Consider the following 26,095-nt stretch of genomic DNA (forward strand, 5'->3'; position numbering starts at 1 on the left):
TTTGTCTCTTTCTTTCTGTCTAAAAGATGTTAGTACAGAGAACTGCGGCCCCACTGATAAGAAGAGGAGGAGGAGGAGGAAAGGGGGAGGTAGTGATGTTCTGCCATTCATACAAAAATATCAAATCAAGTAAAATGGAAAAGAGGTCAGATATAACATTATCTATGAAGTAGTCATATCTCAAAATTAATATAAATTTGGAGATGGCTGAATCTTTAGACTTAACTGCCAGTGTAGGCAACAGAGAGTAAAAATTGACAAATTTAGTAGAAGTATCTACAAAACTGCAATATATGGGAGGGAGTTGGGCAGTAGCACAGTGGGTTAAGCGCACGTGGTGCAAAGCGCAAGGACAGGTATAAAGATGCCGATTCCGGTACCCAGCTCCCCTGCCTTCACTGGTGGTGAAGCAGGTCTGCAGGTGTCTATCTTTCTCTCCCCCTCTCTGCCTTCCCCATACTCTCTCCATTTCTCTCTATCTTATCCAACAGCATCAATAATAGCTACAACAATAAAACAAGGTCAACAAAAGGGAATAAATAAATACGAAAAAACTGTAATATATATTTTTTCACTTTCTCCAAAATGACACACACATATTTGTTTTTTAAAAATATTTTGTTTATTTTATTTTGGTGAGTTATAGATAGAGAGAGAGAAGGCGACAAAGACACAGAGAGAAAGATCAGAACTGTTGGGTAGTATGCCACCTCCCCCTGGCTTCTGCTTAACCATATGCCTATATAGGGATTTACTGATCCAAAGCTTTGGTCTATTTACATAAATCACTTTTACATAAAGCACTCCAGGGCATTGGTGGTTCAGTGATAGGATTCTCGCCTGTTCCGCCCCCTCCTTGTCACACTCTGATTTTCACCAGTCACTTTTCTCTCCACCCTCTCTATATCACATCCTGTTTCCACCCTACTTGGAGAGTATAAAAACAGCTGCTCTTCTGATTAAAGACACTTGGAAATTGCTTTCCGGCTCCGAGAGTTCCAGAGTGTATCTCCTGCGGAAGTTGGTGCAGCACTAGTTCCTGATCCCTCTCCCACACAGCAGCCTAGATCAGCTCCAGTTGAGTTCTCTCCAACCCAGAGAGCACTAGCTCGGGAAGAAGTACCCTCAGGCTATCCCGGCACAGAACACTACTTATCTCTGGCTTATGGTGATGTTGGGGAATGAAAGTAGGACCTAGGAGCCACAGACATGAAAATCTTGTGAGGCTTTCTTGTGCTTAACCATTAAATTGTCTTCCCAGCCTGTGAGCTTATTTTTAATGAATAAATCATGTCTGAAAATTTACAAGTTTAATGAAAAGTATAAACTCACAGACTTTAGTTGCTGAATAAAACCCAAGATAAGAAATATAAAGTAGGGTTTCTGGTGGTAATGCAGCAGTTTAAGTGCACATGGCGTGAAACTCGAGGACTGGCATAAGGATCCCGGTTAGAGCCCCCGGCTCCCCACCTGCAGGGGGGTAGCCTCTCAAGTGGTGAAGCAGGTCTGCAGGTGTCTGTCTTTGTTTCCCCCTCTTTGTCTTCCCCTCCTCACTCCATTTCTATCCCTCCTATCCAACACTGACGACATTAATAACAGCAATAATAATAACGACAACAATGATAAAACAACAAGGGCAACAAAAGGGAGAAAAATAACCTCCAGGAGCAGTGGATTGATGGTGCTGGCAACTAGCCCCAGCAATAACCCTGGAGGTGAATAAGGAGAAGGAGAAGGAAAAGAAGAAGAAGAACTATAAAGTAAAATATTCCAAAGTGTATTATCAATTAGTGACAAAAATAAAATTTTATAAGTTGCCAAAGTTTTTTAAAAGATATCCTACACATATATAGACAAAGATAAAAACACCTACAAAGCAATTCAAGCATGAATTTCTTGGAGTGACTTGGGAGGTGGTTTGTCTTTTCTAATGTACACAATCTCACAAATAGAAATTGGTAACTCATTATTGTGGCTTTGAGCATTTTTTCATAAGTCTTATGGTGGAGTGGGTGTGTCTGCAAAACACATAAGAAATGAAATTCAAAGCTAGAATTATATACTATAGAAAATACAAATTTGAATTATTCTTATAGTTACAAAATAAATGACTAAGAAAGCAAACTCCAACCCATTTATTTTTAACATGTCCATAAAGAGGAAAGAAAAGCTAAATAGATTGAGTGGGAATGGAAGTTAGACTTCTCAGAATATTATCTCATTGCAATTGCAGAACATAGAATTTTTGAAGTAATAAAATAAATTGAAGTTAAAAAGAAGTTCCTAGAACTTTAAACAAAGAAACCTAATTATGTACATAGTAGGTAATATAATCATACAATGCTAACATAGTAAGTAATGTTATAATTATGTTAACTGTTAAAGTTCCTGATTTCAACACTTTCTTCCTCTACTTAAACTTTCCTTAAAAAATGAATTTTATATACCAGGTACTCTTTCCTCTCATCTCTCACTCCAATTTCCTATTTTAACCTCTCCTATGTTCATCTGATTGGTGCTGATACAACTCATCTGGAGGTCATTGTGGGATGCAGAATGTGGAAAGGCTGGCTGTTATCATGATGCCAATCAGACTTCCCTGGACAGACAACTCCACCAATGTGTCCTGGAGCTCCACTTCCCCAGAGCCCCACCCCACTAGGGAAAGAGAGAGACAGGCTGAGAGTATGGATTGACCTGTCAATGCCCATGCTCAGCAGGGAAGGAATCTGCCATCTTCTAAGCTTAGGTTCCTTATAGTCTTTAATTAGCTTTCTGTAAATCTGTTTGCTATCAACACAAGAATTTTAAGGAAATATATAACAAATAATAATATCCTGCAACAAAGGTTATACCTCATGCATTTTATCAGGAGAGATGTTTAGGGTTTGTAAGGGAAACAGCAAGATCTGAAATATCCACTGTACTCTGGGTGGCAGGACAGTCATTTAGTCATTCAGGCAGTCCTTCCCTGGCTAAAGCTCAGTTACTCACTGAACGAATCTCATTTGGGAAGGAGGGTGTATAATTTATTACTGTCTGAATAATCCCAGTGGTGTGGCAAAGTAATATTACCTACTTCCTCTATATTCCACTCATTATAAGAAAGATAACTAACCATTTGTTGTGAGAACTTAATTGAATTAGTTAAAATAACATATTCTAAAAGGTACCTACCACATCCCAAGTACTATATAGGTGCTAAAGGTTAGCTTGTGACTTATTTCTTTTATGTTATCTGTCTTTCTGTATGTCTATCTATCTACCATCTATCTATCTTATCTATTTATTTTTGGCAATAAGTTATCATTATCACCTATCTATCTTTATATCTATTCATTTATTTTTGCCAGTAGGTTATCATTTTGGTGCGGTGCCTACATGATGAATCCACCAATCCCGACAGCATTTTTTTTTATGATAGTGACAGAAAGACTCAGGGCAAGAAGAGCAGAAAGAGGGATAAAGAAAGAGACACCTACATCCTGCTCCACTGCTCATGAAGCTTCTCCTCTAAAGGTGTGGGTCTGGGGCTCAAACCCAGTTCTTGCACATGGTAACCAGGGTTACTGGTTGTACCACCTCCCAACTGGCCCTTTGAGATTTATGCTTGTTGCCATTGTTACTCTCTGTCCTAGCAGATAGAAAGGTAGTGCTGATTGTATATAGATTTAGCATATGTAAATTAAAAATGGCAACTTGAATTCAAAGATGGTACTTCTCTTTTTTTGGGGGGGTGGAGAAGAAAAGTTGTTATCTATCAAATAATGCATTGAAATGAATTGTTTAGTACCATTTAAAAAAAAAGGAAAGGAAAGTTTTCTAGAACAGAGTTTCAAACTAAGAAGACAATTCACCAGAGACCTGTTTGTCTTGACCATGATGATGACTACTGTCTGTGGAAAACAGACTATTTCAACCAATAATGCTGTCTGGAGTTTGAAATGTGTCAGCTCACATTAGACTGAGAAAATGTTTTCCTTAGAAGCGATAATCTTTATCTAGATCTGAATGTCACTCAATGAACAAAGGTAACAAACCCTGATCCTGACAGGTCATGGATACTGTACCACTCAATTAGTCCACTCAAAGTCAAGGGAGTCTTGCCTTTAATTTATCTCTGAAGACTGAAGAAATCTTTCCAGTAAACAGCTAAATCTCCTTAAAAACATTACACATTGTTGAGGAGGAGACAAATTGGTACAGCCTCTGTTGAAAACAATTTGCAGATATCTGAAAATATCTACTTCTCTTTGTCTTTATCCAAAATAAATAAATAATTTTAAATCAAGTGGATTATAATATTTGCTCAAATAATTAATCTAGTTATATATAGGTGCTATACAGTATATAATTATATAGACAATGTGAATATTTAGGAAGCAGAACAATCAAAGTTTGGGGATTGGGTGGTAATGCATCTGGTTGAACACACATGTTACAATGCACAAGGACCTGGCTTTAAGCCCCCTTTCCCACCTGCAGGGGGGAAGCTTTATAAGTGCTGAAGCAGTCCTGCAAGTGTTTCTCTTGCTCTCTCTCAATCTCCCCCTTCTGCTCAAATTCTGGCTGTCTCTATTCACTAAATAAAGATAATAAAAAAAGAAAAATCAACATTTTCCCTTCTGTTTTAAGAAATTATGAAACGAAAAAGCTGAAGTAGTGAACACAACTGTAAATATCATCCATGGAAAAACCAAAAAAAAAAAAAAATCTAAGTTTATGAAGAACAAAATAGGGGGTCTTCTGGAAACATTTAAATTAAAGCAGAGAACAATGCAAAAGAGAAGTATGTGTAATTGGACATTTTTTTTTTTTTTTTTTTTTTTTTTACCAGAGCACTGCTCAGCTCTGGCTTATGGTGGTGCAGGGGATTGAACCTGGGACTTTAGAGCCTCAGGCCTGAGAGTCTCTTTGCATAACCATTATACTATCTAACCCTGCCCTACAATTGGACAATTTTTAAATAGATATCCTCAGAACACTTCCCCTCAAGAAGTGGTGCAAGATGAGATATTAACCTTAGTATCTTATGAGGCTTGTACTATGAGTCACCTAGACATTTTTAAATTATTATTATTATTATTATTATTATTTTATTTATAAAAAGGAAACACTAACAAAACCATAGTATAAGAGGGGTACAACTCCAAACAGTTCCCACCATCAGAACTCCAGATCTCATCCTCTCCCTTGATAGTTTTCCTATTCTTTAACCCTATGGGAGTATGGATCCAAGGTCATTGTGGGATGCAGAAGGTGGAAGCTCTGGTTTCTATAATTGCTTCCCGCTAAACATGGACTGTGACAGGTTGATCCGTACTCCCAGCCTGCCTCTTTCTTTCCCTATAGGGCTGGAATCTGACAAATTGGGCTCCAGGACATATTAGTAGGGTTGTCTGTCCAGGGAAGTCTGGTTGGCATCATGCTAGCATCTGGAACCTGGTGGCTGAAAAGAGAGCTAACATATAAAGCCAAACAAGTTGTTGACTAATCATGAACCTAAAGACTGGAGTAGTGCAGATAAAGAGTTTGGGGGGTCTTCATTTTGGAGATAGCTAGTAGGCATATTTTAGTTATATTCCAAAGGGCTTGTGGCTATAATAGGTTTTTTTTTTCTTCTTTTCCCCTTAAGACTGAAATCTGATATGCAGGTGGATCCAAGTTATTATCTGGGGAGATGATGTCATAGCTGAAAAAAGGACCAGAAAACTGTATCAGGGAAGAGAGTAGCTCCTAAATCTGGGGAAGGTGTATAAATATTGTTGACTGTAAACCCCATCGATTTGTTGTGACCTGGGGGTCATATTCAGCTTAGGAGCCTATGTGACTTTTGCATCCCTGAAGATCTGAGCTCACATTCTGTAGTCATGAGCTGGAATATTCCAAGCTGCCCCAATATCAGGACCCATCTTCTGTTGGCTATTACGCCAGACCCCCTGCACTGTTTAACACTGTGGTCTATTTACATAATCATTGTTTTGTCTGAGATTTGGTTTAATCCCCACTGGTTAGATGGAAGCTTACTCTCTCCACTCACTCTCCTACGTAATTCCTGTTCCCATCTGCCACTCCTTCAACCAAAGATATAAAAATGCAGATCAATAAAAGTAGATTGCATTGCATTCCCACTCAGCCATGAGAGTTCCTGGTTCCTCTCCTGTGTCGCTGAGTAGGCAGCAGCCTAGGTTGGCTCTGGCAAAGTCCTCTCCAATACAGAAAGTATGTGCCCAGGAAGAAACACCCTCAGGGTAGCCTGCCAATCTTCCTCAGGTGTAGCATAGAGTATGTAGTCCAGCCTCCCTTATGAATATGGAACATTCTCTACCGTTGTTGATCCACACTGAGGGCAAGGTCCTATGAGGACCCACAAAGGGGTCTATTGTATTGTTCTTGATAGAAATGGCCAATGTTCCTGATAGAGAGGGACTTATTTGTGGTCTAGGCCCATCATGTCTGTTTGGGAATCTCAGGACTCCCTGAATAGGGCAGTAGGTGATGGGGTGGCCTGATAGTGACCAAAGAGTCATCATTAAAGTATGCCAGTCTATTGCCCTTATTCAGCTTTTGCAGTCTTTGCTTTGATAAGGTTAGATTTGGAGTGAGTGAGGGAACTGTAATTGGAAGTTGGTGAGGAGAGTATCTAAGTCTAAGTAGACACTATTTCATTATGAGCTTTATACTGACTCACTGGAGATTATTGTGTGCTTTTGCTTTCAGGTATATATTTTCCCCTATTTAAGGATCCATGTGAATATATGCTCTATCTCATGGAAGTTGGTCTATATCTAGGTTTTAGTACTTTGTTAAGAAGTGAACCACCTGGAATGGAATTAGAGAATCCTATGAAAGGAGAAGTCTCACCTTAGTAATGAGTCTGAAGGGTTGACATTCCATGCCTGCCATCTCTGAAGTGAAGTATGCTGAGGTGTTACTCCTTACACTGATTAGGTTGGGACAGGCAGAAAAAAGTACCATTAGGTATGGATTGCGAGATGCATGCAGGAAAGTGAGCCCCACCCTAGAGGTTACAGGACCTGTGGAAATATAGGCTCTATAGAGGAAGTGGGAGGTTCCAGCTGTCTTACAGTTTAAGAAGGCAATAAATAGTTATTGCTATAATCAAATTATTTGGCAATTGGGTTAACTTTGAAATATCCCTTTCTTAGGATTGCTGTATCATACACAACATCACCATAATTTATGTCCTTTGAAATTATTTGTATGTATCTGTGCCACTGGTTGCTTATGTTCTACCTGGTCTAAGCTTTTAAGAGAGTCTACGTATCTAAGACTCAGCCTATGGTCTTTGCATTAAAAAGTTTGAGACATTAATCAATTTTACCTTCTCATATTAATTAGTGATTTATATGACTACTACTTGATAGGAATGTACATAAACACCATTCTCACTACCAAAAGACTGTGTCCCATCCCATCACCCCCCCAACATGAAGTAGAACATCCACCCTCACCTTCACCCTCAACCCAGGGTTTTTACTTTGGTGCTCTACTCAAAATTCAGTCAAATCCTGCTTTGACTTTCCCTTTCTGTTCTTGTTTCTCAACTTCTGTTTATGAGTGGGATCATCCCATACTAGTCTTTATCTTTCTGACATAGCTCACTTAAAATAATTCCTTCTAGTTCCATCCAAGATGGGTCAGTGAAGGTGGGTTCTTATTGGCTGTGTAGTATTCCATTGTGTATATATGCCACAGCTTTCTCAGCCACTCATCTGTTGTTGGGAACCTGGTTTGCTTCCAGGTTTTATCTATTAAGAATTGTGCTGCTATGAACATAGGTGCACATATATCTTTTTGGTTGGGTGTTATGGAATCCTTTGGTCATATCCCTAGGAAAGGAATTACTGGATCATATGGGAGGTCCATCTCTAGACTTGTGAGAGTTCCCCAGACTGCTCTCCACAGATGTTAGGTCAATTGACATTTCCCACCAGCAGTGCAGTAAGTTTCCTTTATCCCCACAGCCTCTCCAGCATTTGTTGCTGCTGTCCTTTTTGATGTATGCCATTGTCACTGGGGTGGGGTGGTATCTCAATGTTGTCCTTTTTTGCATTTCTCTGATAATCAGTGAACTGGAGCAATTTTTCATGTGTTTGTTAGCTTTTCCGATATATTTTGTAATGAATATTCTGTTCATATCCACTGCTCATTTTTGGATGAAGTCCTTTGCTTTTATATTGCTAAGTTTGCTGAGATCTTTGTATATTTTGGTTGTTAGTTTCCTGTCTGATGTATGGCATGTAAAGATCTACTCCCATTATATGAGGGGTCCCATTGTTTCTGTGATAGTTTCTTTGGATGTTCAGAAGCTTTTCTATTTGATGAAGTTCCATTTGATTTATTTCTGCTGTACTCTTCCTTACAGTTGAGTTTCTATCATCAAAGATGTCCTTGAGGTTCAGGTGGGAAAGTGTTCCACCAATGTTTTCCTCTATGTATTTGATAGTATCTGATCTAACATCCAGGTTCTTGATCCATCTGGAGTTGGTTTTTGTTTCTGGTGAGATAAGATGGTTCAGTTTCATTCTTCTGCATGTTTCAACCCAGTTTTCCCAGCACCTCTATTGAAAAGAGCCTCCTTTCTCCATTTAATACTTTGGGTCCCCTTAAAGATTAGATGCCCATAGGTTTGGGAGTTTAGTTCTGGGCTTTCAATTCTGTTCCACTGGTCTGTGTGCCTATTTTTGTTCTAGTTCTAGGATGTTTTTTATTGATGATGGCCTTATATTATAGTTTGAGATCTGGAAGTGTGATGCCTCCATTTCTGTTTCTTTTTCTCAAGATGGTTTTGGCAATTCTAGGTATTTTCTGGTTCCAGATAAATGATTGTAGTGTTTGTTCTATTCTCTTAAAGAAGCTTGGTGGGACTTCGATGGGTATCACATTAAATTTGCATAGGGCTCTAGGAAGAATATTCATTTTGATATTATTTATTCTTACAATTCATGAGCATGGGATGTGTTTCAATTTCTTGGTATCAGTTTCTATTTCCTTGAATAGTGACTCATAGTTTTCAGGATACAAGTCTTTCACTTCAGTTTTATTCCTAGGTATTTAATTGATTTTGCTGCAACAGAGGATGGAAGTAAATTCTGGATGTCCTCTTCTTGGATTTAGTGTCTAAATAAAGAAATGCCACTGATTTTTGTACATTGATTTTGCAGCCTGACACCTTGCTGTATTGGCTAATAACTTCCAGTAGTTTTCTGCTGGATTCTTTAGGTTTTTCTATATATACTGTCATATCATCTGCAAATAGTGAGAGCTTGACTTCTTCCCTTCCAATCTGCATTCCTTTGATTTCTTTCACTTGCCTGATTGCTATGGCAAGAACTTCCAATACTATGTTGAAGAGTAATACTGATAATGGTCATTCCTGTCTCATCCCTGATCTGAGGGGGAATGCTTTCAGCTTCTGTCCAGTGAGTACGATGTTGGTTGTAGGTGTGCTATATATAGACTCCACTATTTTGAGGGATTTCCCATCTATTCCAAGTTTTTGCAGTTTTTGAGCATGAATGGGTGTTGGATTTTGCCAGTGGCCTTCTCTGCATCTATTGAGATAATCATGTGGTTTTGGTTTTGCTTTTATTGATGTGGTGAATGATATCATTTGACTTACATATGCTCAACCAGCCTTGCATTCCTGGGATAAATCCCATTTGGTCATGATGAACATTCTTTTTGATATACTGCTATATCTATTTGGCCAGGATCTTGTTCAGCATTTTGGCATCTATGTTCATCAGAGATATTGGTCTGTAGTTTTCCTTTTTTATTCTGTCCCTATCTGCTTTTGGTATCAGGGTGATGTTGGCTTCATAGAAGGTGGAAGGGAGTGTTCCTGTGTCTTCGATCTTGTGGAAGAGCTGTAGAAGTATGGGTATTAACTGTTTCCTGAAGGTTTTTAGAAGTAATTTGTGAAGCCATCTAGTCCAGGACTTTTGTTGTTGGGGAGATTCTTAATAACGGTTTCAATTTCTTTGTCTGTGATTGGTGCAATTAGGTTTTGTAGTTCTTCTTGGTTCAGTTTTGGAAGGGCATATGCTTCTAGGAATTCTTCCATTTCTTCCAGATTCTCTAGCTTGGTGGTGTATAGTTCTTCATAAAAGTTTTTCATGGTTTTTTTGATTTCTGTGGTATCAGTTGTGATGACTCTTCTATCATTTACGATTCTATTGATTTGAATCTTCTCCTTTTTTTTAGTGAGTCTAGCATTGGTTTGTCAATCTTGTTTAATTTTTCAGAGAACCAACATTTGGCTTCATTGATCTTTTGAATCATTCTCCTATTTTTGATGTTGTTTATTTCTGCTCTAGTTTTAGTGATTTCTGTCCTTCTGGTTGCTTTAAGGTTCCTTTGTTCCTCTTTATCTAAATTCTTTAGGTGTATTGTAAGGTCATTTATTTGTGCTTTTTCTTGTTCTCTAATTGTGTGGTTATATGGCTGTGAGTTTCCCTCTCAGTACTGCTTTAGCTGTGTCCCAAGTATTTTGATAGCTTGTGTCTTCATTTTCATTTGTTTCAAGGAACATTTGAATTTCTTGCTTCAGTGCCTCTCTGACCCAGCAGTTCTTAAGTAGCATGTTGTTGAATTTCCAAATTCTGTGATTTTTAGTAATTTTCTGTTTGTTGTTGGATGCTAGCTTTACTCTGCTGTGGTCTGAGAAAATATGTGGGATGATTTCAGTGTTCTTGAATTTGCTGATACTGTCTTTGTGGCCTAACATGTGTTCTATCCTTGAGGATGTGCTGTGTGGATTTGAAAATAATATGTATTCCAGTGTTTTGGGTAAAGAACTCTGAAAATATCCAGCAGATCTAGTCTGTACATTTCTTCATTTAATTCTCTTGTTTCATTGTTGGTTCACTGTTTCGTTGATCTGTCTAAGTGTGAGAGTTGGGTGTTGAAGTCTCCCACTATTATTTTATTACTAATGATGTATTCATGTAGTTCTTTCATTAGGTATTTAATGTATTTAGATGGTCCCATATTGGGTGCACAGATGTTAGTAATTGTTAAATCTTCTTGGTTGATTGATCCTCTAATCATTACGTAATGGCCTTGCCTTTCTTTTATTACTTTATTTAATTTAAAACAAGAAACAGCTTCCAGGAGGAGTGGGTTCATGCAGACACTCAGCCCCAGTGACAAATCTGGTGGCAATAAAATAAATAAATAAGAAATTTTCAATTTTCTGTGTTCCGGTGTGCTTCCTTAGTCTCTGCCATAGTGACTCTGATGACCCAGCTATTCTAAGCTGTTTGCACTCTGCTAGACCCTGCAGGTCAGAACATTTGGGGGCAAAGTCCCCCCCCCCCTTTTTTTCTCTCAGGTAATTACCTTCCCCAAATGATGCTGCTGTCAGAATTGAAGACAAAGTTATTTTGGTTGCATTCTTAGCTGTAGAGACAAGTTTCCTGTTAATGCTGTTTTGACTTAGTTTGTTTGGGTCTTTCCAGCAGGAGACCTGATTTAGATCAAACACACAGGATCCTCTTGCTGAAACAAGAAGAGCCTGGAACACCCGTTGAAGTCAAAGTCCCTGTTTTTTAGAGGGTGGGAAAAGATACTGGGACATTTTCTCTGCTGCCCTGGGAGGCCCTGATGAACACAAACCCCGCCTGTCTGGAGCCATACAAAGCCAAAGGTGCTGGGTCAGGTCTGAAGCTTAAAGATCAAAACATGTCTCTACAGTTTGAATCAGACTGTAAGCCCCCCCCCCCCCAGCTGTACTCCAAGCACCAGTGTTAGGTTTTTGCACCAAGGAGTGCCCTCAAAACTTTTTCAGACCTGCTACTGATTTTTTGTTTGTTTGTTTGTTTGAAATGATATGCTGGAATACCAAGGATAAAGACTCAAAGAAAAGATGATATTGATGAAGCATCTTGCCATTTAGGAACTCAGGAGCACTGTATTCTCAAAGGAAAGGAAGAGGATGTCCCCACCAGAACAAGAGACAGAGAGGTGGCTGCCTGGGGAGCCTGTAGAGAGGAGGTACAAAAGGGACCCTGATTTGTACAAACACCATTGTTAGGTGGTACTCAAATGGCCACTTCCTGGGCTAGCCCAAGCCTCTGGATTGAGCAGGAAGGCAACAAGCTGGTAAACAGAATCCCAAGTGCAATTTCATACTGTGTGGGTCTCTCTCTCTCTCTCTCCATATATATATATTCAGAGCACTGAGCTCTGGCTTATGGTGGCAGTGTGGGGAGATATTGAACCTGGGATTTTGGAGCCTTAGGCAAGAGAATCCTTTGCATAGTCATTATGCTATCTACCCCCTGCCCTATGGACTCTATTCTTCATTCCATGTTTGAGCTTCATGTCTCCTTTCCAAGGCTGAGACTGTGGTAGCAACATCTGGATTGTCACAAGAAAATTTCTTTTCATAGAGTCAGTCCTGATCAACAATGAAACCTTCAAAATGTTCTCAGAGCTTGACTGTAATGAACTGGCATTTGTTCCTCAAAGAGCCAGGCATATTTGCTTCCAAGTTCTTTCTCCTTCGAATCTTGTTTGAATTTTAACCTGAGAATTGGCAACTATAAGTCTCTTTCCTAATACTATCTTAAATCATCTTAGTGACTGTGGGGAGTTGGCCCAAGTAGCCCAGCCTGGGCCTCTCACAAAAAGTTTGTAACTCTTGCCCAGGGTTCACCAACAGTAAACAAAGAAATCTTCCAAGGACTGATACTCAATGCTCAGTTCTTTCTTTTCTGAGACTCGGAAAAGCAGGCCAAAATGCCTTCTCTCATTGTAGATGACAGTCTGTGCTGTGCAGAAGTCTTGATATTTGACAAATACTTCCCTTCCATTGTAAAGTTAAAAAAGAAAAATCATGTGTGAAAAGCAAGCCAGTCTTTTTTCATAACAACTCTGCATCTTCGGGTCATTGCTTCAAATGTCAGAGAAATATTTGTGCTTCAGCTCTAAGGAAGGAAAAAAACAATAACAACAACAAAAATGGAAAGACAAAAAAAAAGAGTTAAAAAAAAGTTAGATGTCAGGAGAATAGTGCCATAACACATATGTACCTAAAAATACCTTTTTTTTGCCTGAAGGAAAACAAACAAATAAACAAATTAGAATCTGAACTCTTAGACCAGTGATTACTGTGTAAAACTTCTGTAACATGTGTATTTCTGTGCATGGTGACCCATTACCAGCATAAGAGTTCCTTCCAAACAAGAGATAGCTCTGTGAATCACACATCCTAACTCTTAATTGTTAAACTCCTAGACTTTCACTTAACTAACTAGTTCTAGATCAAATCATAAACTTTTAGAGGTCATAACTCAGAACCTCCCAAATTGTATTTAGCATTCTTGTTATAATTCTGTTAAGTTAATGCTTGTTAAGTGGAGCTTGGGATGACATATGGTCAGCATCAGCTCAACAACAGACCACTTGGAAATCTGAAGCATTTATTACCCATAAATTCTGAAAGAAGTACACAGAATGCTTCAGGAAATAATATGGGGAAGTCAAGGCAGGATGCAGAAAAAGAGCAACAAGATCTAGAAAAATTATCTTTACTAAAGTCCATGGCTTGGTGCATTTTGGGTTTGCCAGGCCAGACTCATAATGGTAAAATCAAACAAGAATGAGAAAAGAGAAAATGAGAGAGAGAAAGAGAGAGAGAGAGATTTTAGTGATATCTATAGCATCATAGCTGAGAAACATATAAAAAATATAAACACTGAGATGTCAGGGAGACTATATGATTCCAAACCACAAGGAGTATTGGGAAAATCCTACCAGGAATCTATATTGCTAGTTATTTGAAGCTGTTCTCTAGGACATGTGCTCAGACAGTATCTCAGTTAAATACCTCTTTAAATCCCTTTGACCAAAGAAAATAGATAGCAGGAAGTAAAACCAGGGAGTTACTTAATTAAACTCTCAACAGCTCCTTTATCATAATCTATACTTTTATATTCTTTTATAATATGTAAATTTTATATTATTATTCTCTTTCTCTTACCCCTATAATCATACTTCATGGCATTCCAACTCTAAACTCCCCTTTCCTGCTGAACTTGGTGGTGATCTACTTCCTCAAGTGCCTTAGCTTTGCCAATCATTTCCCCTCTCTTTTTCTCTCAAATGGTTCTTCTTACCCATTCTGCTCAATATGCTAGACATGCCCTCTCTCCACACAGACTGATTTTTTTCAGGTCATTTCTTTCCCTTTTTCTTTCACACTCACTCACAATTTCAACTTCTTTCCAACAATCTGTAAACAGACTTATGTCTTTCCCATGCTTCCCATGGTTAAACAAATACATTTTGATCTTTCTATTCCCTTCTAGCTGCCACTTTATCACTCTACTTCGTATTTAAGCAACTTAAAATATGTGTCTGTATTTCTTGTCTCTTTCATCTGAAGTCTCCTTCTCCTAACATTTCCTGACAATCAGGCTTCCACTCTTCCCATTGCAATGAAAAAGTGTGTTAAAAATAAAATAAAATGTCACTAGCCCCTTAATTTCTAAATCCAGTAGGTCTGGTTTTCAGACAACCTTTTACCTGAACTCCCTGTCACACTGTTATGATTTTCTTGGTAGCTCCTGTCTACTTGACTATGGGATGACATTTCATGTAGACTGTACTTTGACTTCTACATCATTCCCCCAAGATCCTATTATAAGACCCAATTTCTCTGATTACTCTAAGGAGTTATAATGTTCTATATACCACATATCTTCTCATGACCCTCTTTTCTCTTCATCTCATGTAATAATTCAAGTTTCTTTAGTAGTTCCCAAGTCTGTAGTAAAGGGTATACTCAGAAGGTCTAGAGTATTGAAACTCTAAAATCTTGCCCTTATATATGTCCAGGGAAAGAGTCTCTCTCTCTCTCTCTCTCTCTCTCTCTCTCTCTCTCTCTCTCTCTCTCCTCTTTCCTTTCTCTCTCTCTGTCTCCCTTCCTGTTTCACTCTCCTCTTTCTCTTTGTCTCACAGGGTTATTTCTGGGGTTCAGCCTTGATGGACTCCACCAGTCCTGGAAATCACTTTATTTTGCACTTTAGATAGAGGATGAGAGACAAAAAGATAAAGAAGGACACACAGTGAAAGAGATACACCAAGTACCATTCAACTGTTTGTGAACCCACCACCCCACTCCCTGAGCAAGAGCTTTCATGTGAGAACTCACGGCTCAAACTTAGATCCTAGGGCATGATAATGTGTGCGCTTTACCTTGTGAGTCACTTCTCAGCTCCTGGAAAATCATTTCCAAGACTGAGGGCATCCTATTTAATGACAGTATCTGTTTATCTGAGACACTGATAGTTCACATTAACAATGTGATTTATAAAGGGGGGTCTTGGCTCATGCACTATCAGTTAGATCACTAGAAAGGAGACAAAGAAGTTCAAGTCACTCATTTGGGCCTTGATTCCTATGTTAATGATGTTATGGCTCTGGTGAGATTTTCTAGTTGTCAGTCCTCTGCAAATGTTGTCACACATTTTTGCCGGGGTAGGTGCTTTCTGTGTAAATTCACTGGAGAGGGCCACTTGAAACTCATGCCTGAATTCTCTCCTCACAGATTTTGCCTTTGCTGATTTTCATCTCTCCCATAAACTATAATAAACAATAACCATGGGTAGAACAGTTTTTCTGAGTTCTACACATCCATCTAGAGAATCATTGACCCATACTGTTATCTCTGGGATGCCCAACACAACACATTCTGTCTTCAAAAGCCATATATTGGTCATACACAAACCCATTCCCCACCTCTGGATATCCCTCCTGAAAAATTCCTCTCTACAGACATCATAACCAGAATAACTCAATTAATGCTACACATTCAAATTGTCCAAATCTTAACCCCATTTACTGACTCATGATTTGCTACAAATCCAGGCAGCCATGTCTCACATCAATGGGCAGTAATCATTTATGTCATCTCTCTCTTGCCTCCAATTCCTTATCATTTATAACTTTGGTTCTTCCTTTTTTTCTGTACCCACCACACTTGAAATTATGCCCCAGTCAAATTTTTCCCAGACCACACAATCAAAACTACCTGAATAGATGTTCCTATATTCATATCAAACTCTTTTTTTTTTTTTTTTTTTTTTTGCCTACAGGGATTTTGCTGGGGCATGGTGTCTACACTAGGAACTCACTGCTTCTGGAAGCTATGTTTTCCATTCTGTTGCCCTTGTTTTGCTGATGCTGCTGATGATGTTGGATAGGGCAGAAAGAAATTGAGAGCAGAGAGAGAGAAAGACTCCTATGAACCTGCTTCACTGCTTCTGAAGAGATACACCTGCAGATGAAGATCAGAGACTTGAACATAGGTCCTTGTGCACTGTGCTGTTTGTGCTTAAACAGGTGCACCAATGCCTGACCATGAAAAATTCTTTCCATTTTACAATTCATAGAGAAGTTTTATATTTGACTTATAACTATTTATTTATTTGCCACCAGAGTCTCAGTGCTGGTAATGACTCCTTGTTCCTAGTGGCGAATTTCTTTATATACTATTTTTAATACGATAGCATCATAATCACATAGAGCATTAGAGAGAGAGGTTGAGATATGGAGAGAAAAGAGAGCTACAATACTGCTTCACCACTCATTAACCTACTTCTACCTATAAAAGGCAAAGACAAAGGGCTTGAACCCATTTCCTTGGGCATAGTAATATGGACACTTTTCTGAGTGCACCACAGCCCAGTCCCAGATATGGATTTTTAAAAAGAGTTTAAAGGGTGTTTATAAGAAAAACAAACCTTAGTGTCACTACAGTGATCAACTTCTGGGGCTACAAATTCAGCCTCTTTGCATGCAGGAGCTTGGGGAATATATGCCCAGTTTCTGCAAGTTTGAAGTAGCACTTGCTTGTTGGGAATTTCTCATTCTAGACCCAAAATATTCATATTGTGTTCTTTATCTGGAAATGAATCCACCTGGACAGAATCCAGCATGAAAAATTCTACTGAATACCTATATGAGTGGCTGAATCCCTTGCAGACACCTATCACAGAGAGATGAGAAATTGCACCACTGTGTCAACAACTGTGTAGGATGTCATTATCCTCCTAATAAAATGATTTGAAGAAAAAATTTGAAACATCAACATTATCATCATCATAAAATAAATCAAAGAAAATAAAAATAAAGACTTTCAAAATTCATTGAAATCCTACATATCTTTAAAGTGAATTCCTAAACTTAGAGTTTCATTGTTTATGTCAGCAATGGAGTAGTTGGTCCAAATAAAATGAGAATCATTAAAAAGGCGGGGGAGAGGTTGTGGCTCTCCTGGCTAAGTGCACACATTACAGTGCTCTAGGACCCAGGTTCAAGGCCCTTTTCCCCTCCTGCAAGGGGAAAGCTTCATAATTAGTGAAGCATAGCTGCTCTGTCTCTTTCCCTCTATTTCCTCTTCCCCACTTGCAGTTTTCCCCTTGCAGGTGGGGACCAAGGGCTTTGCACACTGTAACATGTGCGTTCAACCAGATGTGCCACCACCTGGTCCCCCACTCTTAGTTTCTCTCTGTCTCTAACCAATAATAAAAATAAATAAGAATTTTAAAAGAGAAAATAAAAGAAAAAGAGTCACTTATTCCTAAATATGTGCTGCTTGACTTGTTACCATGGGAATGTGTTAAATTACATTTTTTTGATTTTTAAAAAATTGTTGCAACATTGGTTCGGTACTTTCCAGTTCAAAATTCTCTGATAGATACCCATACCAAAGAAATAAAATTTGAATTCCTTTGTGGCATCAAGAATTGTTTATTCTAGACTCAATCCAAGCCCCACTGTTACATTCTACACATACTGACCTTCTGGAAACTTTGTGCTTCTTGAGCTTGCTTTACGCTACTCCTTCAGCTAAAAATGCACTTCTCCCCATCCTCTCCACTGGGCAAATACTAGTATCCCTTAAGATCTTCCACCAGTAAAGCATTTAAGTGATAGTTCTATGCATGCACCTTAACATATAAAATCAGTCTTTTTCATATATACATTTATCAATTCCACTAGAGTATTGCACTGCAGTGATAAATGTACTCATCTGTTTCTTATGGCAATGAAAAGAGAAACTTATATTTGCCTAGTATATGAGTCCTTAATATACTTTTAATGAATAAATGAGTGAACTGACATAGAGATATACCTGTCATAGTGGAATCTCTAACATTATCTCTATCCATTGTCTTATTTACATACAATCTTATCTATTAAAATGGAAATGATGAAGGTAATTATTCCTTTAAAATTGTTTTTATGATGACAGCAATAATAGATAAAGCTAATTAAATAAATACAGTACAGATACTGTTCAAGATACTTTATAATATTTTTTTTCTACCAGAACACTGCTCAACTCTGGATTATGGTGGTTCTGAGACCTTGGAGCCTCAGCCAAGAAAGACTTTTTCAGAACATTTATACTATTCCCCAATCTAACTTTATAAAATTTAAATTGTCTTTATGAGTCTACTGAGTGGTTGACATTATGATTGATGAAATTAAGATTTGAAAGTTAAATAACGAGGCAGCTTAAAAATCTAACACAGTTTCTGTGTTAGATTTTTGAGAATCTACACCATAGATTCTCAATAGCTGTTCATTCTCACATTTGTCAGTTCCATCCTAGTTCTAAGACCATAAGATGAGACTAAGTGGAAAAGAAGAAAGGCATAAATAAACTCTATCGGGGAGACTGCTTATGAACTTTTTTTTTTCCTGCAGGAGATGATTTTGTAGTGGCACTATCAGTTGAATTAATAAAAAAAAAATCTTGAATAATGGCATGTCCTTTTTCAAATAACAAAACAAAACAAGCAAACAAGAAAACAAATCACCAGCCAGAGCCATTAAACATATGGAGTTTGTATCTTCCCCCATGTCTACACCTATTTTCTCCTGATAATCCATTATCCTCTCACATCCCAAAGATGTACCTAATAAGTTAATGGCCAGGTAAAAATAATCCCAACATGAGTATGACTGAGTGGGTGTCTGTGTAGTTTGATATAGAGTACATCAGTAAACTCAGATAAAAAGGCAGCTTTCACAGATCTAGTTCCTTCCTTGCACCTTGACCTTTGACCACTCATGGCCATGAATGGGACAGGTTGGTTGGAAAATAAATAAAAGAATGTGTACAAATCATTGTTCAATATGAATGGGCTTTGCACATATATTTAGAAGTCTGATGGTTTTTGAACATTTTATTTATCTGTACATTTACTGGAGACAGAAAGAAACTGAGATAGAAGGGGGAGGCAGAGAAGGTGAGAGAAAGACATCTACAGAACTACTTTACCACTCATGAGGTTTCTTTCTGAAGGTGGTGGCTGAGGCCTTGAACCTTACTCCTTGTGTGCACTTAACCAAGTGGTTTACAAAACACTGTAACTTGTAACAGAGAAAAAATATCTTCTAGAGATGGGAAATAAATGTAGCAATCCTCATAATAGCCTCAGCATACTAAAAGTCTCTCCAGACAGGGGAGGAAGATAATATCAATATCTTTCAGAACCTCTTAAGTTTAAGATATAAACTGAAGTTAACAAGTCAACTAGACTTCAAAAGACAGGCCAAACAAATAGAAAGTTTCCCAGAGGGAGAACTATGGATACTTAGGTGTCCTCATTAGCTATTCAGAGGATGTATGTGAAAAAATTAACCCAAATCAGATTTGAGGAAAGGGTCACAGGAAATAGTGCATAATGTCCATGCAGTGCTAAACTGTTTTTAGAACTGACAGATGATTTGTTGGAGTTATGAAATATATATTCAATGGAATATACTAGTCTATAATTTAAAAAAAGATGAGTTTGTATTATTTGGTACAAACTGCATGAAGCTGAAGATGATTATGCTAAGTAAGTTAATAAGAGGTAAAGGTTAACTACCAGTTGACTTCATTCAGATGTAGACTATAGATGACTAAAACTAAAACAACAGAACTTTTAAAAATGGCTACCAAACAGGGAGTTGGGTGGTAGTTTTAAGGTCTTGTAATGAAACATAGAAATAGAGAGATACAAGAGTACTGGTATTATCTCTGGTTTATAGTAAAGCGAGGGATTAAACTAAAAACTCAAGAGTTTCAGGTATGTAAGTCTTTTGCATAACCATTAGGCTATTTACCCAGTCCCCCACCTAATCTTAAAAATGAGAACCTAAAGGATGAGACTGTTTGAAAACAGCTTAAGTGAATCCAAAAGCTCAAGGATAATCTTTTTTTCTAAATGTTTATTTATGGGGCGGAGCCAAGATGACAAATTGGAGGCAGCTGCTGGCATGAGCTCCAACAACAAGTGCTGGAAAGGGTAAGATACCTGGCCTTAAGCAGGAGAGTGAATAAGGGGTCCTAACTGTGACGCCAAGGAGGTGACTATAGCTCAATTTGGGTTAGAAAAAAGAGAAAAAAGAAAGGAATTTTTTTTTATTATTTCTGAAGCACACCCCTCTCCCTCACCCTATAACCAGACCACAGGGGTTGGAGAGCTGCTACTAGCAGGCTCCCCACTGAGCTTTTTTCTTTACCAAGATTCTTGGCTCACCAGGGATGTGATTCCAATCCTTTTGCTTTCTGATTCCATTTGCTCTTTTTTTTTTTTTCTTTTCAAGCTCAATTGGAGGGACAATATATCTGACCAATCAGAGCCTCACCCTGCCTGGGAAAGAGTACCAGGAGGTTTTGTTTTTTTTGCTTTTTTTTTTTTCAATTAGCTGTCTTTGCTCAGGCTGCCTGAGCCAATTGGGAGCCATCCAAGCTACAGACTGACTGTTAGGGTTTTTACTCTGTTTTATTATATTATTACTATTATATATGTGTGTGTCCCTTTCCACTCCTCCTATAGGTTTACCAAAATTAACTTTTAGTCTATTTGCCATTACTAGGTGACTGGGTGTCCTATCCATTGTGAGAAGAACTTGTTTCACCCTACCTACCTCCTCTATCCACTCTCCCCCTTCTCCCTTCTCCTAGCTAATTAAAAAAAAAAAAGCTTTCATTTCACTACTATTTTTTCCTTTCTTTTTTTTCTCATTCTTGCCTTCCTTTCTTCCTTCCTCCTTCTGCTTTCTGAATTCACTGATACTTGTTTGTGAATTATTTGGGGGAAGAAATCTGACTTAGAGTGGACTCTGTGTGTCTCTTCTCTACTTCCCTTTCTCCCCTTGCTACCCCTAGAATTTACAATGGATAATAGATTTGCATAATTGTCTATTCTTGCTATCCCTTTTTTCCTGTCTCTATGTTTTTCATTTGGATTTGGTTGCTATTTTTCTTGGACTGGAGAAATGTTTGGCTAACTGGTATTGGTTAAACTGTTGCAATCCTTGCTTCAGTTACTATTGTAATTTCTGAGGTTGGTGACTGCATTTGTCATAAAGGTATTTAGTATAGCATGGCTTGTACCCAAAACACAACTGAGAAATAACAAAACATAAAATAAAAAACACATCAATTAAAAGAATGGTTAAACCAAGAGCAAATAAAACTGCTACTACAATGAATGAAGACAGGAGCCCAGAAAAAACTACAAACAAGTCATAAGTAACCATAGATAAGAAAAGTATGCAAGCAATAGTAAACTTACTAATCACAGAAATGAAGACAACTATGGAGGAAAGGGCTGCCAGAATTACGGAAACAATAGATGAGACCCTCAAGGAAAATACTAGCTACCTCGAGGTAATTAGGGAACTGAAAGCTGAAATAGCTGAACTGAAAAAAGAAGCTGAAGGAAGGGAAAGCAGACTAACAGATGCAGAAAACAGAATTAGCCAGACAGATGAGCTAGAGAAAACTAAGAAAGAGGTAAAAGAGCTCAAAAGGAGATTGAGAGACACTGAAAAAAACAGAGACATATGGGATGATCTCAAAAGGAGTAACATTTGTATAATTGGCCAGCCAGAGGAAGAAATAGAGGAAGGGGAAGTTAACATTCTAGAGGAAATTATAGAAGAAAACTTCCCAGACCTGAACAGCAGAAATGACATTAAAATTCAAGAGGTCCAGATGTCCCAAACAGAATTAACCCAGACCTGAAGACACCAAAACACATCATAGTTACAATGAAAAGAAGTAAGGACAAAGAAAGGATCCGAAAGGCTACAAGAGAAAAACAAAAAGTCACATACAGGGGAAAACCCATAAGATTATCAGCAGACTTCTCCACTCAAACTCTAAAAGCCAGAAGAGAATGGCAAGATGTCTATTGAGCCCTGCATGAAAAAGGGTTTCAACCAGGGTAAATATTTGGATCTGAAACTAAAATGCATAGGAGAAAAATGGGCAAAACATTCCATAATATTGGTAACAGAGATGTATTTGGAGGCTCAATCAAAGAGTAAGGCAAACAAAAACCACTAACATGACAAGACCCAAAATATGAGGTTACATAAAGCTAAAAAGTTCATGTACACCAAAGTAAATTATCATCAAATCAAAAGGGACTCCCATAATTGTAAAAAAAAAAATAGGCATACTTTAATGATGGCTCTTTTGGCCACTACCAGGCCACCCCATCATCCAGGGCCTGCCCTAGTCAGGGAATCCTGAGATTTCTACATAGACATGATGGGTCTAGAACTCAAACAAATCCCTCTCTCCACTGTCACTGGTCATCTCCATCAGAAACAAAATAATGGACCCCTTTTTGGGCCCCTACAAGACCTTGCCCTCAATGTGGGTCAACATTAGTGGGGACCTCAAGATCATCTTTGATGATACAAACCCAATTGCAAGGAAGACTAAAACAAAAACAAATCAATGGGACTACATCAAATGGAAAAAGAAACCATCACACAAACAAAGAGACCCTTCACAGAATGGGAGAAGATTTTCATATGTTATACATCAGACAAAAGACTAATAACCATAATATATAAATAGCACACCAAACTTAGCAACAAAAAAATGTAAATGGCCCCATCCAATAATGGGCAGAGGATATGAACAGAATATACACTACAGAAGAGATTCAAAAGACTAATGAACACATGAAAAATTGTTCCAGGTCACTGATTGTCAGAGAAATGCAAAACAAAAGAAAACATTGAGATACCACCTCACCCCTGTGAGAATGGCATATACCAAAAAGGACAGCAGCAACAAATGCTGCAGAGTCTGATGGGAATGTCAGTTTTGCACTGCTGATGGGAATGTCAGTTGGTCTAGTCTCTGTGTAGAGCAGTCTGGAGAATCTTCACAAGGCTAGAAATAGATTTCCCATATGACCCAGTAATTTCTCTCCTAGGGATTTATCCCAAGAACTCCATAATAACTCAACCAAAAAGATATTTGTACACTTGTGTTCATAGCAGCACAATTTGTAATAGCTAACACCTAGAAGCCAACCAGGTGCCTAACAAAAGATGAATGGCTGAGAAAGCTGTGGTATACATACACAATGGAATACTATGCAGCTATGAAGAACAATGAACCCACTTTCACTGACCCATCTTGGATGGAGCTAGAAGGAATTATGTTAAATGAGGTAAGCTAGAAAGACAAATATGGGTATGGAATGATCCCACTAATAAACAGATTTTGAGAACGAACATAAAAAGCAGAATCAGACTGAGTTTGGAGTAGGACACTAAAGTAAAAAATCTCTAGGCAGAGGGTGAGGGTAGATTGTCACTTTCACTGGACAGTGGGTGGTGCGGGAATGGGAAGGACACAGACCTTTGGTGGTGGGAATGGTGTTAATATATATTTCTATTATTTTATAGTCTCACAAATCACTGTTTAATTAATATGAAAGGGGGAAAAATGGATAGAATGTCTCAAACTTTTTGATGCATAGACCATAGCTCTGAGTATATGTTCCTTCAATCTAAGCACTTAAAACTTCTAATTGGTAATGAGATTTAATTTTAACAATGGGCCCAAACTGTTAATACATTTCTAGTAATTACTTGTTCTTTGAAATATTAAATCTCCTAAAAGCTTAGGCCACAGAGAACAAAAACAACTAGTAGCATTACTTTACAAGATATAGCTTATGTAAATAGTATAAAAAGGCCAAATTATGGCAAGGTATGGTGTGATCCAGCAAATTCTAACAATGGGATTTCCAAAGCTAACCCAGTTGCTAAATAATTTAGTGATAGCAATAACTATCTATTGACTTCTTAAGCCCTGAGACAGTAGGAACCTTCTCTATTCTCTATAAAGCTCATATTTCTCCCTGTCCTGGAGCCTATAGGGTGGGGCTTACCATCCTGCAGGCTTCTCTTAATTCACTCTTAATTCTATTAATTCTGTTACTGCATCTTCAGATGCCAATATAATCAATGCAACCACTACTACCATGGCATGTTTCACTTCATACTGTATCCAGACACATCAGGTGTGGAATGCCAACCCTTCAGCTTCATTACTCCGATGAGATCTTTCATAGCTCATAGGACTCCTTAATTCCATTTTGTTTGGTGAGCTTCCTAACAAAACCAAAAAACCTAGATATAGACCAGGGCCCATAAGATAGGGCATTTGTACACCTGTATCCATAAGTTAGGGGTAACTGTATACCTTAAAGCAAAAGGGTAGAATAGTTTACTCAGACTTTATGGACCTAGCATACTCTTAACCCCTGATGATAACTGCTTATTTTTCCTTTTATCTGTTTCACCCTAATAGAACCTTCTATTGTTTAAACCTGTTCTCAGCTGTTGCCTGCTGTGAATACTTTTATGCACTGTAGCAGCCTCAAAACTCCTTTTTAAGTTAAAATTACAACAAATATGGATCAACAATGGTAGGGACTGTTCCATTCTCAGAAGGGAGGTTAGATAACATACCCTACCTGTGATCCAAGGAAGATGGGACCTTAAATTAGTGCAGCCTAGAATCTTCCTAGCCATCACCACAGAAAGGGATCTCAGATCTACAGGGATGCAGATGTTACAAAGGCTCCTGTTCTGACTATAGCCCCCAGATCAAGTCTATGGGGTTTACAGTTAAGAATATTTATATATTTTCCCATATTTGGGAGCTATTCTCTTCTCTCATCAAATTTTATAGTCTTTTCCCAACTGTGACACCATAGCCCCGGACAGTAACTTGGATTCACCTTAATATTTGATGTCAGGCTCAGGTAAAAACTTGCAAAGTCATGGGCCTCTTGGAATACACCTAAATTAGACTTACTAGATTTTTCTAAAATAGAGACCCCAAATCTTCATTTGCAATATTATTACCTTTAGGTTCATGATTAGTCAAAAATTTATGTTTTATAGCTTACATTTTATTCAGCCACCAGGTTCCAGATGCTATGCCAAACTGACTTCCCTGGGCAGAGAACTCCACGAACGTGTCCTGGAGCCCCACCTTCACAGTACTTAAAACCAAAAATACAAGAACTAGCAGTATATTGGCTTTGTAGAAGTAGTGGTAGATGCAAAATCAAATAAAATAAGGTATGAGAGAAGCCTGGTGGTAGCACCCTGAGTTAAGCGCATAGTACAAAGCACAAGGATCCCGGTTCAAACCCCAGGCACCCCACCTGCAGGGGGGAAAGCTTCACAAGTGGTGAAGCAGGTTTACAGGTATCTATCTTCTCTCCTTCTTTCTTCCCTTCCTCTCAGTTTTTCTCTGTCCTATCCAACAACAACAGCAGCAACAACAATAACAGCAACAACAAAGAGAGAAAAAAGGAGGGGGCACCAGGAGCAGTGGATTTGTAGTGCTGGCCCCCAGACACAGCAGTAACCCTGAGGCATAATTAATTAAGGCATGAGTAGTTTACATTAAAAAGGAGGTAACAGGTAAAGAGCTGGTGGGTTTTATATGAACTTTGAGTTATATCATTACACATATGTATATATCACTTGAACTGGATTATTTTTTAAAAAAAAAGATATAACGAAAGAAGTCTATTCAAAAATCTTAACAAAAATGTACATTTAGAAAAGAAGAAACCCTAAAAATGAATTAGAACAAATATGTGCATCTTGATATATAGAGCTTTAGGGCCCTAATGAACAACATGAAAGAAAACTTGATTAAATTGAAAACTATACCGTATTACAGAGGATGAGTAAGTATTTTAAAGATCTAAATTCTGCTTAAATT

Source organism: Erinaceus europaeus, chromosome 1 (genome assembly GCF_950295315.1).
Source record: "Erinaceus europaeus chromosome 1, mEriEur2.1, whole genome shotgun sequence".
In the NCBI taxonomy this organism is placed as follows: Eukaryota; Metazoa; Chordata; class Mammalia; order Eulipotyphla; family Erinaceidae; genus Erinaceus; species Erinaceus europaeus.